The 12,161-nt window shown below is 32.3% G+C and overlaps 1 protein-coding gene across 3 annotated transcripts in view; it reads left to right on the top strand.

Annotated features, from left to right (window-relative positions):
* LOC140445539 (cytochrome b5-related protein-like) overlaps positions 1-12,161 on the top strand; it is a 553,029-nt gene that overhangs the window by 313,984 nt on the left and 226,884 nt on the right. The gene's annotated exons all lie outside the window — the stretch shown is intronic.

Below are 12,161 nucleotides of genomic sequence, written 5' to 3'. Positions count from 1 at the left end.
TATATATATATATATATTGTATATATATATATATATATATATATATATATATATATTGTATATATATATATATATATATATATATATATATATATATATATATATATCTACGGCACAAAGTGGACTCCGCCCATGTTAAAATTCAGGTTCAAGTGAGCTCCGTAGTCAAGTGGACACCGATATACGGAGCTTACTTAACCATTCTATAATATTGGCTCTGTCGATTCGTAAACATGTATAGTTTCATAATTTTTAAAAATTTTGTGGAGCCCTTAAGTACCCCTGTATCATGAATGTATATTGCTTAGTTCACGTGTATATCTTATAGGGGTCGTTCAGATCTTTTTCACTGTATATTAGAACTATAAGTATGTCGGTTTAAGTAAGCTCTGATAGTTTGGCAACTCTGCCATTAAGCTGTATACTTCTCGCTTATAGTCTGAACGGTTTATATAGACTCCTTATTTTTGTTATCATTCATACGCATTACAGTGTGTAACAGATATGTATACTATTAACTACCTGTTTTTGGTAGGTACGTGCTTTTCTAAAAATAGCTTTATAGATACAAAAGGATTTCGTTACCAAATTGGATTTTTTTCATATGCGCAAATTTCCTAATGTATTTTGTTAACGTGAGTATGTCTTCATACGTTTTATTTAAGAATTCGATAAATAAGAACTTTTATTTTATCCATTGTTTTATGATATCTTGTATACAGATTTTTTATTATTTTATTTCTGGTTTTATCTGTGTACTACATATAATTCTGGATAGAAGGTTATCTTAAAATAAATATTTAAGTGCTAAAATAGATATATTTGTGTAAAAAGGGATAGTAGTGCACAAAAAAGGGAAGAATGCTTAATTTATCTAACAAGAATTATACCACTTCACCCATATTACATACTTCTGAATGTTTTATCTCCTATTAAGGGGTAATATGTAGTCAATATAAGTGTAGTTAGTGTCAATGATCTTTATAAGTAATAGCTTGCTGACTGAAATTTACATGTTCAGTTCAAATGAATAAACCTTCAGAAAAAAGCGATTTGAATGGCAAAGTCAACTAAGAAAGTGTAATGAATCTTGTATTACCCCAGATTCACACAGGTTAACCGGTGTTTGCAGGCAAGAGTCCTCCTGGCAGATTTAAGGAAGATAACTTCCATAAGGAACTTCCTTTCGAGGGTTCAGATAGCAGGAAGCAGCTTATTTTTTTTGTATATCTTGCAGATGTGTTGATCTAGCCAGTTTTTCCTCGATTCTAGTCATAAAATGGGTTGTTATTCGTGGAGTGGATGTTACGAATCTAGACTTTGTTTCTTTTGTTCTCTAGCCACTTATATTCGGATATTAGGTGGATTGATGACTACGATATTGTAGAGCTTATGCATGGATGTGAGTCTTAATATCCGCTGAATTTGGCTGACTAATTTATGGCTAACTCTACGTGTTAAGTATGTATTGATATCACCCATACAAGCAAGGAATATTCGGCAGCAGAAGCATAGAGTTTAAGCGTCTACGTTTTAAGAGTTGAAGGATGTGCTTCCCATTTTTAGCTGACAAGTTCGCATAGAATATTATTTTTCTGGTTCTAGTTTGTTATTTAGTTTTAAACAAAGTTCTGTGACAAAGCACGTGGTGTTCGTGTGTATTAAGGTTTAAAAAAAGTGAAACTGGAACAAAACCATGAAGTGGAGATATCCAGGAGTGGCTAGTATACCTGTTGAATACAAAGCACGTGGTGTTCGTGTGTATTAACCCATTAGCGCCCAAGTTTTTTTTTTGAAAATCTTTACTTTTAGGGTTAATTAGATGAAAATGTTAATAATTTAATCCAAACAAATAAACTTTTCGGTTTCATGTCTTTTTTTAAAAAAATTACAGGGTGTTACCATATGGTAACGCTGGGCGCTTAAGGAATTTTTAGGATCGTTGAAATAAAAATTTTTAATTTTTTTTAAATATTTATTTAAGAATATTTTTATCGTCTGGTGTGGTATCCTATAAAACAATTAACACACAAACCAACGTTGCAATTTTGGCACATTGTTCGTCCAGATGTTGTACATCCTTCACCAGCACATCGCCTTCTACTGCTTGGTGTAACGAAATGATGGATGCGATCAAAACGAAGATCTGGCAAGTTCTGTCTATGTAGAGTAGGTCTTCCTGTATATAAGGGAGGACTTCCATATCTTGCGAGAAGAACTTGGGCCAATTCTCTCCTAAACGATAGCAAGGATATATCTTTTTTATTTTTTTTTATATAAATGCCATGAATTATGGACTGCAACATCCAACAACCATGTTACAATTGGCCAGTACCATTTTTTACTGCGAATTGCTACTCGGTAGGTTGAAACACCTTGATCCATCAAGTCGGTACCCCCCATATTTTTATTGTATTCAGCAATACAGTGAGGCCGACTTACTTGAGTATGGCGTTTTTCTTCATGAGAAAATCTTTTTACCGTGCCCAATGCTGAACCACCACAACTCGTAGATGCCATTGTGACAACAGAGTTATCTTTCCATCGCACCAGTAAGATACCGCTGTTTTTTTCTATTGTATGTTGTGAATAGCCACGATTTCTTTTAGAAAACTCCTTCTTTTTTTCCAAGGGACAGCTAGATGGAATTCTGTTTTCTCTAATTGTTCCAATTGTGCCGTACCCCAAAAATCGTAGGTAACTAAATAAATTAAATCCTGAAAATAGGTTGTCAACGTGTAAATTGTAGTGTAAATCTGAGTGATTTATCTCTTCAAGCATTCGCACCAAAGGGGATGAACACTTGCCAAAAAGTTTATCGTATTGTTCATTTGAACGTGGATTTCTTCCTTGGTATAGGTCAAAGTTTACCAGATATCCAGTAGAAGTATTTAGCGACCACATTTTATAACCAAAGCGGATTGGTTTATTTCTTATAAATTGTTTACATTGATGGCGGCCATAATACTTTATCATAGACTCGTCATATGATAGATTTTTTGTTGGAACAAAATTTTCAAGACATTTTGTTTTTACTCTGTCAATCAATGGTCGAATTTTCCATTCTTTGTCACTAATATTAGGCTTTGTATTATCTGCGAAATGCAAAAACCTTTGAATTTGCAGAAATCTATTTCGTCTCATTGAATTAGAAACTAAAGTGTTCTTTACATCATCATGAGTATCCCAATACATTCTCTTCGATGGTAATGGATTGTACCCCGATAGCAGGAGAATACCTATAAAACAACGTATTTCTCCAGATGTAATGCATGGGTCAGTTTGGTTTACAAATTGTGCATATCGTTGGGATTCTTCCGCTAAGTAGTTTACTGTCTCATCATCAAAAAATATACTGAACATATCAAGACATGATAGATTTTCATACCTAGAATAATCTTCTTCTGGAAACGAAAAACTTGCAGACTGTAAGTCTCCTTGAACCCAAGCACAGTTTTTCATTAATACATCTTTTCTTTCATTTTGCCATAGTTGAAACGATGCTCTAGTTTCTCTTTCGGGTGTCTCCACTACTGCTTGTAACTGTAATAGAAATAAATTTTAAACCTAAGCAAATTAAAAAATTACTGGTTATACTTACATCTGTCTGCACTTCTTCATTGTCAGTACCGATCCTTTCGTTGCTAGAAAGTTGTATTTCTGCTTGCGCTCGTAGCTGCCTACCTGTAAAAATAAACAATTATAATATGTACGTATATCATTATTTGTACAACTAAGCACCTGTTAGGTTATTTATGAATTCACCTTCATCTTCATTCGCAGAATCCTCGTCTGTATCAGCACCATATACATCTGGCGGTGTTATAAAAATATTATCGACTTGCTCAGCTAATTTTTCGTCACCGTAAACCATATCTAGCGCTTCTGCTAACGAAAATCCACGACTGAAAAAAAAATTAAATTATGACTCCGTAAGCGCCCACCGCAACCATATGATAACGGCGTACTTTGACTATTCCTACCAAATTCGCTACATTTAATTGTTGATAAAATACAACAATTTATAATAAGTTGGAGTATATTAAACTTAGTTTTTTTTTTAAATATGCAAATATAGTTACTAGAAGACTGTCAAAAATTACTTACGCAAAACGGACGTCCATCTTTTTCTATAAACTCAAACCACACTGTCATATGATTATCTCTCGACGGTTGAGAGAAGACTAAAATACGAATCCGTTACGTTTTATGGGTGCCTGAAGTATTCCTAGAAACGATAGTTTTCAAAATATGTCGCTGACTAGTTCCATGGGCGTACCGCAGAATTTTTAAAAATCATGTGTTTTACGTTACCATATAGTAACGGTGGGCGCTAATGGGTTAAGGTATAAAAAATGCTTATTAAAAGCTTAAAATTTTTATTTTAAAGAAGATCTTTTTGGAATTGAATCATTCCATCATCAGTTTAATAAAAAGTTGTTAAAAAACATTGTATGGCCACATAAAAACATTGGAAGGACATCAGTATTAAAAACAATCCTCATGGTATTTATAAAGGTAAATGCAATAGACTGTTAACTTTGTTGATTAATAAAAACTAAAAATTTAAAATGGAGGCATCTTACATGACCCCCTGGTGCTCGTGAGGTTTTATCGACTAACATTACCTCTGATCTGTGCTGGAGTCTAGGGCTAACTCTCCACTTCATGGCTTTGTTCCATTTTCACTTTTAAAGTTCTGTGAATTACAAAGTGTGTTTAAGGATTTCATAACACTATTGGTTCAGGTATATGTTCAAATTTGTGAAAGCGCCTCTATTAGGGACATTGAAGGAGCACACCTGACTTTTTCCAGGGTTTGGCTTAAAATTGATATATAATCTATTTTTGTTGTGTTTAACATATGAATTAGATTTTTCTCCACTTCAGAAAAAAAAGTTTTTGTTTGTGCAACAATATATGTATCGTCTACATAATAAAAGTCCTAGTCTTTACTGGTATGGGTTGTGTAAATGTTATACAGTGTAGGGGCCATTACGGTACCCCAAAGGAGACCGTTCTTCTACGTTCTCCATCTTCATCTTCTATTCTTACCATTGAATGATACGGAAAATCTACGTAGGCATACGGAAGGCATACGTAAATAATACAAGTGAGTTTATTACCTAAGGGGATATCACATAGATTTTGGAGAAATGTTCTTTAATTTAAGGTGTCGTAAGCAGAATTTAGATTAACAAATACCACTCCACATGATCCAAACTCAACATCGTTGAAAGGTTTCCTTAGCTGACTGGTTTTGTCCTCTCTCATTTTAAGTTTTTCTTTGCTTCTTTGCCGGCATTTATTATGTTTATTTCGTTATTTTCAGCGATCAGCTTAATACCAAATACCGTAGATTTGGCCCCCTATTTGCTTCCTGCAGTAGAAATACGTCACATTTGTGTTAAGCGCATATGTCTGATAAGCTTAAGTAAAGTGGAGTGTCTTTATCTGTAGATATGTCCTTAATATTTATAGACATAATTATAATAGTTAGTCCTAAAAAGGACTGATTTAACAAAAATCATATTGAACGGGTGATTGAAGAATTAACCGATTAAGTAATTATTCACTACCGAGAGTACGCTCGATTGGGGTGGTCTTACTGTTACTACAAATTTCGTGAAGTCTTCTACTTTGAACTCCATAAAATGAATAATCTTTTACTTTTCAATAAAAATTTAAATTTTACATACTGTTACTTTTAGACGATATTTCGAGTCAGATTTGTTTAATAATAACTGTACTTAATATAATAGTCTCTTTGTGAAAAGTAAATGAGCTTGTAATATCGGTTTACAACTCATATATGGATAATAAGGAAATAAACAGGTTAAAATGTGACAACAAATTGCTATATAACAGTATGAGACAATATTCATATGCTGTGGCAAAATCATCATATTTGGGTAACATTAATACTTATGTGGCAATCAGCTGTAAAAGTCATTGCCTTTTTTAATGTCGTATCATATTTTAGCATATCATATTTTGAGTGAAATTGATCCTAAATTCGTCTAATAATATTAAGTTTTTAAAACAGCTGTGTTTTTATGCCCATTCGTTCACCTTTTGTAAAACAGTCTGTGTTAATATAAGGGATTTATATAATCTTTTCATTTCGTAATCTTTTCGTTTCATAATTATAGTTCAAACGATTTTAAGATTTATGTCAATATTTCTGAAGTGCCTTTCCTAGGATAATTTTGTTTTTAAGCCTACTTCGTTTGATTACATGTAATTGAATTGATAGTTCACAACAGATAAGTATTGATTGTAGGTAGGATAGCAGGTGTTGATAAATATGATGGGTCGGTAGAGAGTCTCATTATTACTAAATCTGACCATATGTTACCTCCCCCTTCATTTGTGGAAGTCCTAAGGGCATTTTTTTCTCTTGAGGCATCCTCCCACTTTAACTTGGCAATGCAGTTTTTATAGAGTCTTTGGATAAAGCCAGCGCAACTTTAGCATTGAGATTTAGTTTCTTGTACGACGTTGCTATCTTTATATATGTGTTTGACCTTGGAAGTAGTTCTGTTCAGTATTGGTTAGTACTCGGACCTCTGTAAGTCGGAAAATACCTCTGATGGCTTTTCTAGCAATCCTGATCTAGCATTAGCACTGGTTTGATCACAATTTTATATATCCTGATTTTAGAGATTCGAATTAGAAGACTTCTAGATTTAAAAGAGGGTTATATATACATATACATCAGTTAGCTACCTGAATATTCCCTTTTATTTTTTATGTAACAACATTACCTACGATATCTAAGACGCTGCAATCTTTCAAAATTATATGGCTTTATTGTTCCGTTATGCCCTACTCTAGATCCTCTCTTTTGTATGTTAAAGAACATTTATTTGATTTTCTCATTAGCGACTATTAGTCCGCTTTTTTTGCTGCTACTAGCATTATTTTATAGCATTCTATTATTTAATTTATGGATTAAATCCGGATAGCAAATAGATATTCTTCACTTTCTTGGAGAAATAATATTCTAACACACAAAATCCTATTAAATTGTTAAAACCTTCCTTGCATATTCTATTCAATTATGAGGCGCAGCAGCAATATCAGTACCATAATAAGGCGTATAGTTCTAAACTGGTAATGTTTTCGGGGCTGCTACCTGGTATCGGGGAGCAGAATTATCATTACCGAGTTAATACATATAGGAATTGTTGCTTGAACTTTATTATTATTAAACAACACGATATTTCCACGTAAAATAATCATGAATTTACAATAAAAAAAAATTTTGAACGTTGGTTATGAAAACATGTACATACCAATGGGTTCACTATGTCGATATCCAGCAAAATCCTTGTAATAATGATACGGGAAATCAAAGATCAAAATATGGTCCAAGAAACTGTGTGTTATAAAACAGTCGAATAAAATATAGATTCTCGATTCAAATAGTCAAAAAATTAATGAACAGCTTACTAAAATAGAAATAACGCCTATTTAAGATGTAATCCATTAACGGCTCAAGGAACAAAGCACTCCTAGCATATGGTAATGATATAGGTCTCATAACTCTAATAAGAAACTCTAACGTCCACAAACTTCAATAAAGTGAAGAGAGCACGAAAAATGTTTTACTTAAAATCAACGAAATGAAAACCAAATACAAGCGAATCAACAGAGGATAATAAACCGGTTCATTTGCTTAGTACATTTGTTGGTTCTGAGCCTACTTCGTTAGTCAAGAGGTGGGATAAGAAACAAAAATCAAGAACTATTGTATGCTGTCCAAATTCAGTGCAATTTTATAATACATTTATGTGAGGTGTCGATCTTATGGATTCACTAATTGCTCTTTACCGAACAGACATAAGATCTAAAAAGTGGTATCTAAAAATATTTTTTCACCTTCTGGATTTAGCTGTTGTTAACAGCTGGTTGTTGTATCGTCGTGATTGCGATTACTTTAAAATTAAAAAGAAAAACCAGTTGCCTTTATTACAGTTTAAGTCCCACTTATGTAGCGTACTGTTAGCAAGAACTGACCAGATCAAAAACAAAAGACGTCCCAGGCTCAGTGAAATTGAGAACGAAATTGTAAAAAAACAGAGGAGAGGATCTACTGCTATTGTACTACCATGAGGGGCAGCAGCAATATCAGTACCATAATAATGCATATAGTCCTGGACTGGCTAATCGTTGGATAATAGGAAGCATGGATGTAGCAGTTTTAATGGTTTGGTGACTGCTTACTTAAATCGGGGAGCAGAGATATCAGTACCAAGTTAATGACTATAGGAGTTGCGGATACATTTTCTGATAACTTAGTTCCTCCCTTTTTTTTAACATGCTATAGAAGTCTTAAGTACAATTCTCATGTAATTGTGGAAGATGCATAAGGTATTTGGACATCGCTTTTTTGTAAAATGAACGTTTTAGATTTTCAGATGTATAAACTTGACGTGAATTAATTTGAACTCATTTAGTTTAGGCTCTAATAGGTATACTATTTTGTAGGTTAAACTCTTATGCTATACTTTAGCAAAGGCCTAAGCTATGTCAAAAAAGACTAGCACAATTCTTTTTTTTAAAACGTATTTCTCAACAAGTTTCTCACTTAGTTATACCGATAATTCTATACATTCAATTAATCATAGAATATTTTTATCTCTGAATAAAAATTATCGGTTTGGAATCAGCTTTTTTTTTTTTTTTCTCAATCATTAATTCAATTCTCTCTCCTTATCTCTTACTAACACCACGTCGTTAGCATACATCAGGCACCAAGGGATATCTCCTTGCCATGTTTTCGTTAATTTTTCCAACACTAATTAGAAGAAATAAGGGATTAGCACTGACCCCTGATGCAATACTATTCTCAAATGAAATTTATCAGTCTTACCCTCACTTGTTCTAACATTAGTTTTCCATTACTTGCCTTATGATAAAAATTGCATCCGTTGTTGATTTGCCTTGCATGAATTTAAACTGATTTCCCAATATTTCTATTTCTTTCTGTATCCTTCCATCAATTATTCTCTCCCACAATTTCATGGTGTCACAGAGTAGTATTAGGGCTCTTTAGTTTGTATATAGTTTAACATCTACTTCGTTTTTGTATACAGGTACTAAAATGCTACTGCTCCATTCATCCGGTATTCATATACACTTTTATAATTTTATTAAATAGTCCTGTTAGCCAACTTGTTTCTGATTTTCTTAATATTGATTATATGTATATTCAGGGATGTCATCAGTACCTAGGCCTTCTCTTTTTTCATCTTATGTAGCTCTTGAATTGCTTCCTCGGTCGTCATTTTGAGATGCTTTGTCAAACTCTTCGTTTAATTGGCCGTCAAATAACTCCTTCCAGCGATTTTTTACATCCTTCTCTTGCATAAACAGTTTATTGTATTTATCTCGTATACATTTAATCTGATTAAAATCTTTGGTTTTCTTTGCTCCACTTTTAGCAATTTTATATATTTTTTTCTTAGTATTCAGTTCATTGTACAGCTTTTCATACGCTGCTACCTTAGATTGTGCTACCGCTACTTTTGCTTCTTCTTTATCTCTTTGATACTTTTGATAATCTTAGTCTGATATATTTTCTTGCCAATCCTTATATAACCTTCTCTTTTTTTTTATATTGTCTGAAACATCATCTAACTACCTATATTTACCAATTTTTAAGTAAATTTCCTGAGATTTTTCCAAGTATTTTAGTTGCACCCTCTTTAATAATTTCTTTAAATTTCATTATGACCTTTTTCCATATTCCAACACATTCTTTTTTTTATTTCTGTTCTAAATTGAACTACTTTGTCGTTTGTTAACGTCAGTTAATTGTTTTTGTGACTCTCCTTGATATTTTGGTTTTATTTCATATTTTACATGTATATCTAGTACTAGCACTTTATGCTGTTGGCTTACAGTTTCACTAATTATTACTTTAGAGTCTTTACATAAGGGATTGGCTTACGATCCATATTTGGAATTGATTTTGTCTGCTTTTGAATTTGATAAGTTGGCTTTCTCTCTTCTAAAAGTATGTACTAACAGTGGACTAGGTATGGCCACTGTTAGTACATGCTATAGTATATTTGAAGAATAAGCTGGAGTAAATTCTCAGAAAAAAAACTAAATTGTTAAGCATATTTTAGTACGTGTGCTTTTCGTACAACGTCAATATTTTAGCTTATTTTACGTTGGGTTTGACTATTTAGATAGAAATTTTTTCATGTCACATGGACTATCGTAAAATTTAAATACCTGCTATTGTTAGAACTGTGTAGGCTAGGGATGATTCAGCTAGTCATAGACGTACTTTAAGGGTATTACATTATTTGTTTCGGTTTGTTAGATTTTTAAACCATTTTCAAAGCATATTATGTTTATATAAATCTGTTTATTTTAGTAACGTTATTTATGGTTATTTTTGTCGTTATGATAATGACCCATTAAATAACAAGAAATAAAGAAACTCTTAAGATACATAGGTATTTAGTTAATGGTCTTTTGATAGTTTAGATAGAAAAAGTCGATTAGCGAAAGATGGTTTCTGATAAATGTGAACGCTATCTTAAATAGTATAAATTTCGATTTTGTTTGGAAAACCAATGATTAATAAAATGGTTAATGGTCTTTAAATAGTCATTCATTAATATCAGAAAATTTTTGTTTAGTCGATTATAAGCGAGTGAAGAGATCTGACACAGTTGTTTTTTGCAAGAGTGAATAGTGAGTTTATAGAATATGGAATTAACGTGTGATTATACACCAGTTAAAAAATTAAAGTTGAATCATTTATCACTTAACGAAAAGAGTGTTATCCTTAACGTCTACAATTATTTTAAGCAACACAATCCTTCCAATACTCTTAATAGTATAGTTGAAATTTCGTCTAAAATAATGGGATATTCAAAATCAACTGTATATAACATTTTAAAAGAGGAAAAATCAGCTGGTATAACGCCACCCAAACCTAGACCAGGAAGACCAAAATTGTCAAAAGTGAATGTGGATGAATTTTTCAAAAATGCAATTCGTAGAATGGTCCACTCATTTTTTTTTAACAAACAAATACCAACTTTAGATAAAGTTTTACAAGCCATTACCGACGATCCCGATTTACCCACAATAAGTAGAGACAAACTTTGGAAAGTTTTGCATGAGTTAAACTTTAAGTATGAAAAAGTGGGCAGACAGTCAATGCTTATCGATTCCGAAGAAATTGTGTGTTGGAGACGAGACTACCTCAGAAAAATAAAAAATAATAAGGACAGAAAATAAGAACATTTATTATTTAGATGAAACGTGGGTTAATGAAGGGCATACTGTAGAGAGAGTTTGGAAAGATAAAACTATAAAAACATGTCGACAAGCACTTCTGGAAGGATATTCACCTGGTTTCAAGGAACCAACAGGTAAAAGTCGACGATTAATTGTTACCCATATAGGTAGTATGAATGGATTTCTTAAGGAGGGTTTACTTTTGTTTGAATCAAAAAAAACCTGTGATTATCACGAAGAGATGAACGGAGACGTGTTTGAAGAATATTTCGAACAGATGATTGAATTCATACCTAAAAATTCAGTTATTGTGATGGACAATCCAAGTTACCACTCTAGATTAGTTGAACGTTTACCAACTACTCAATGGAGGAAAGATGAAATTGCAATGTGGTTAACTTCTAAGAATTTAATCTTTGACGATACAATGACAAAAGCAGAATTATTAGAGCTTACTAAAATTAATAAACAAAATTATAAAAAATATGGCATTGAGGAAATAGCCAAAAAAACGAGGAATTGAAATACTTAGCCTACCACCATACCGTTTGAATTAGTACGGGCCGAAGTTAAAAGTAACGTTGCTATGTGGGAGCTTGATCATATAATAGATAGCAGTATGGAACCTATAATAATTCATCCCGGATCGGATAACACTTCGTCTGAAACAGAATATGAGGAAGCTTAACTTTAAACTGTAGCTCAGAAGTTTATTTTACATTTGAACTAAATGCCGACAACTTCATTGTTTATTTTTTATTTATTTTTTATTGCTAATATAATTTTCATTCTTATTTCCAATATTATTAGTATTAAGAATATTAATATTTATTAATGGGAATATATAAAAACTTACAGTTTTTGTGTATGTATTTTACGTTTCAGTATAATCT

Source organism: Diabrotica undecimpunctata, chromosome 7 (genome assembly GCF_040954645.1).
Source record: "Diabrotica undecimpunctata isolate CICGRU chromosome 7, icDiaUnde3, whole genome shotgun sequence".
Classification (NCBI taxonomy): domain Eukaryota; kingdom Metazoa; phylum Arthropoda; class Insecta; order Coleoptera; family Chrysomelidae; genus Diabrotica; species Diabrotica undecimpunctata.
Note: the sequence above shows the minus strand (reverse complement) of the source record. Positions and strands in the feature narration are given on the sequence as shown.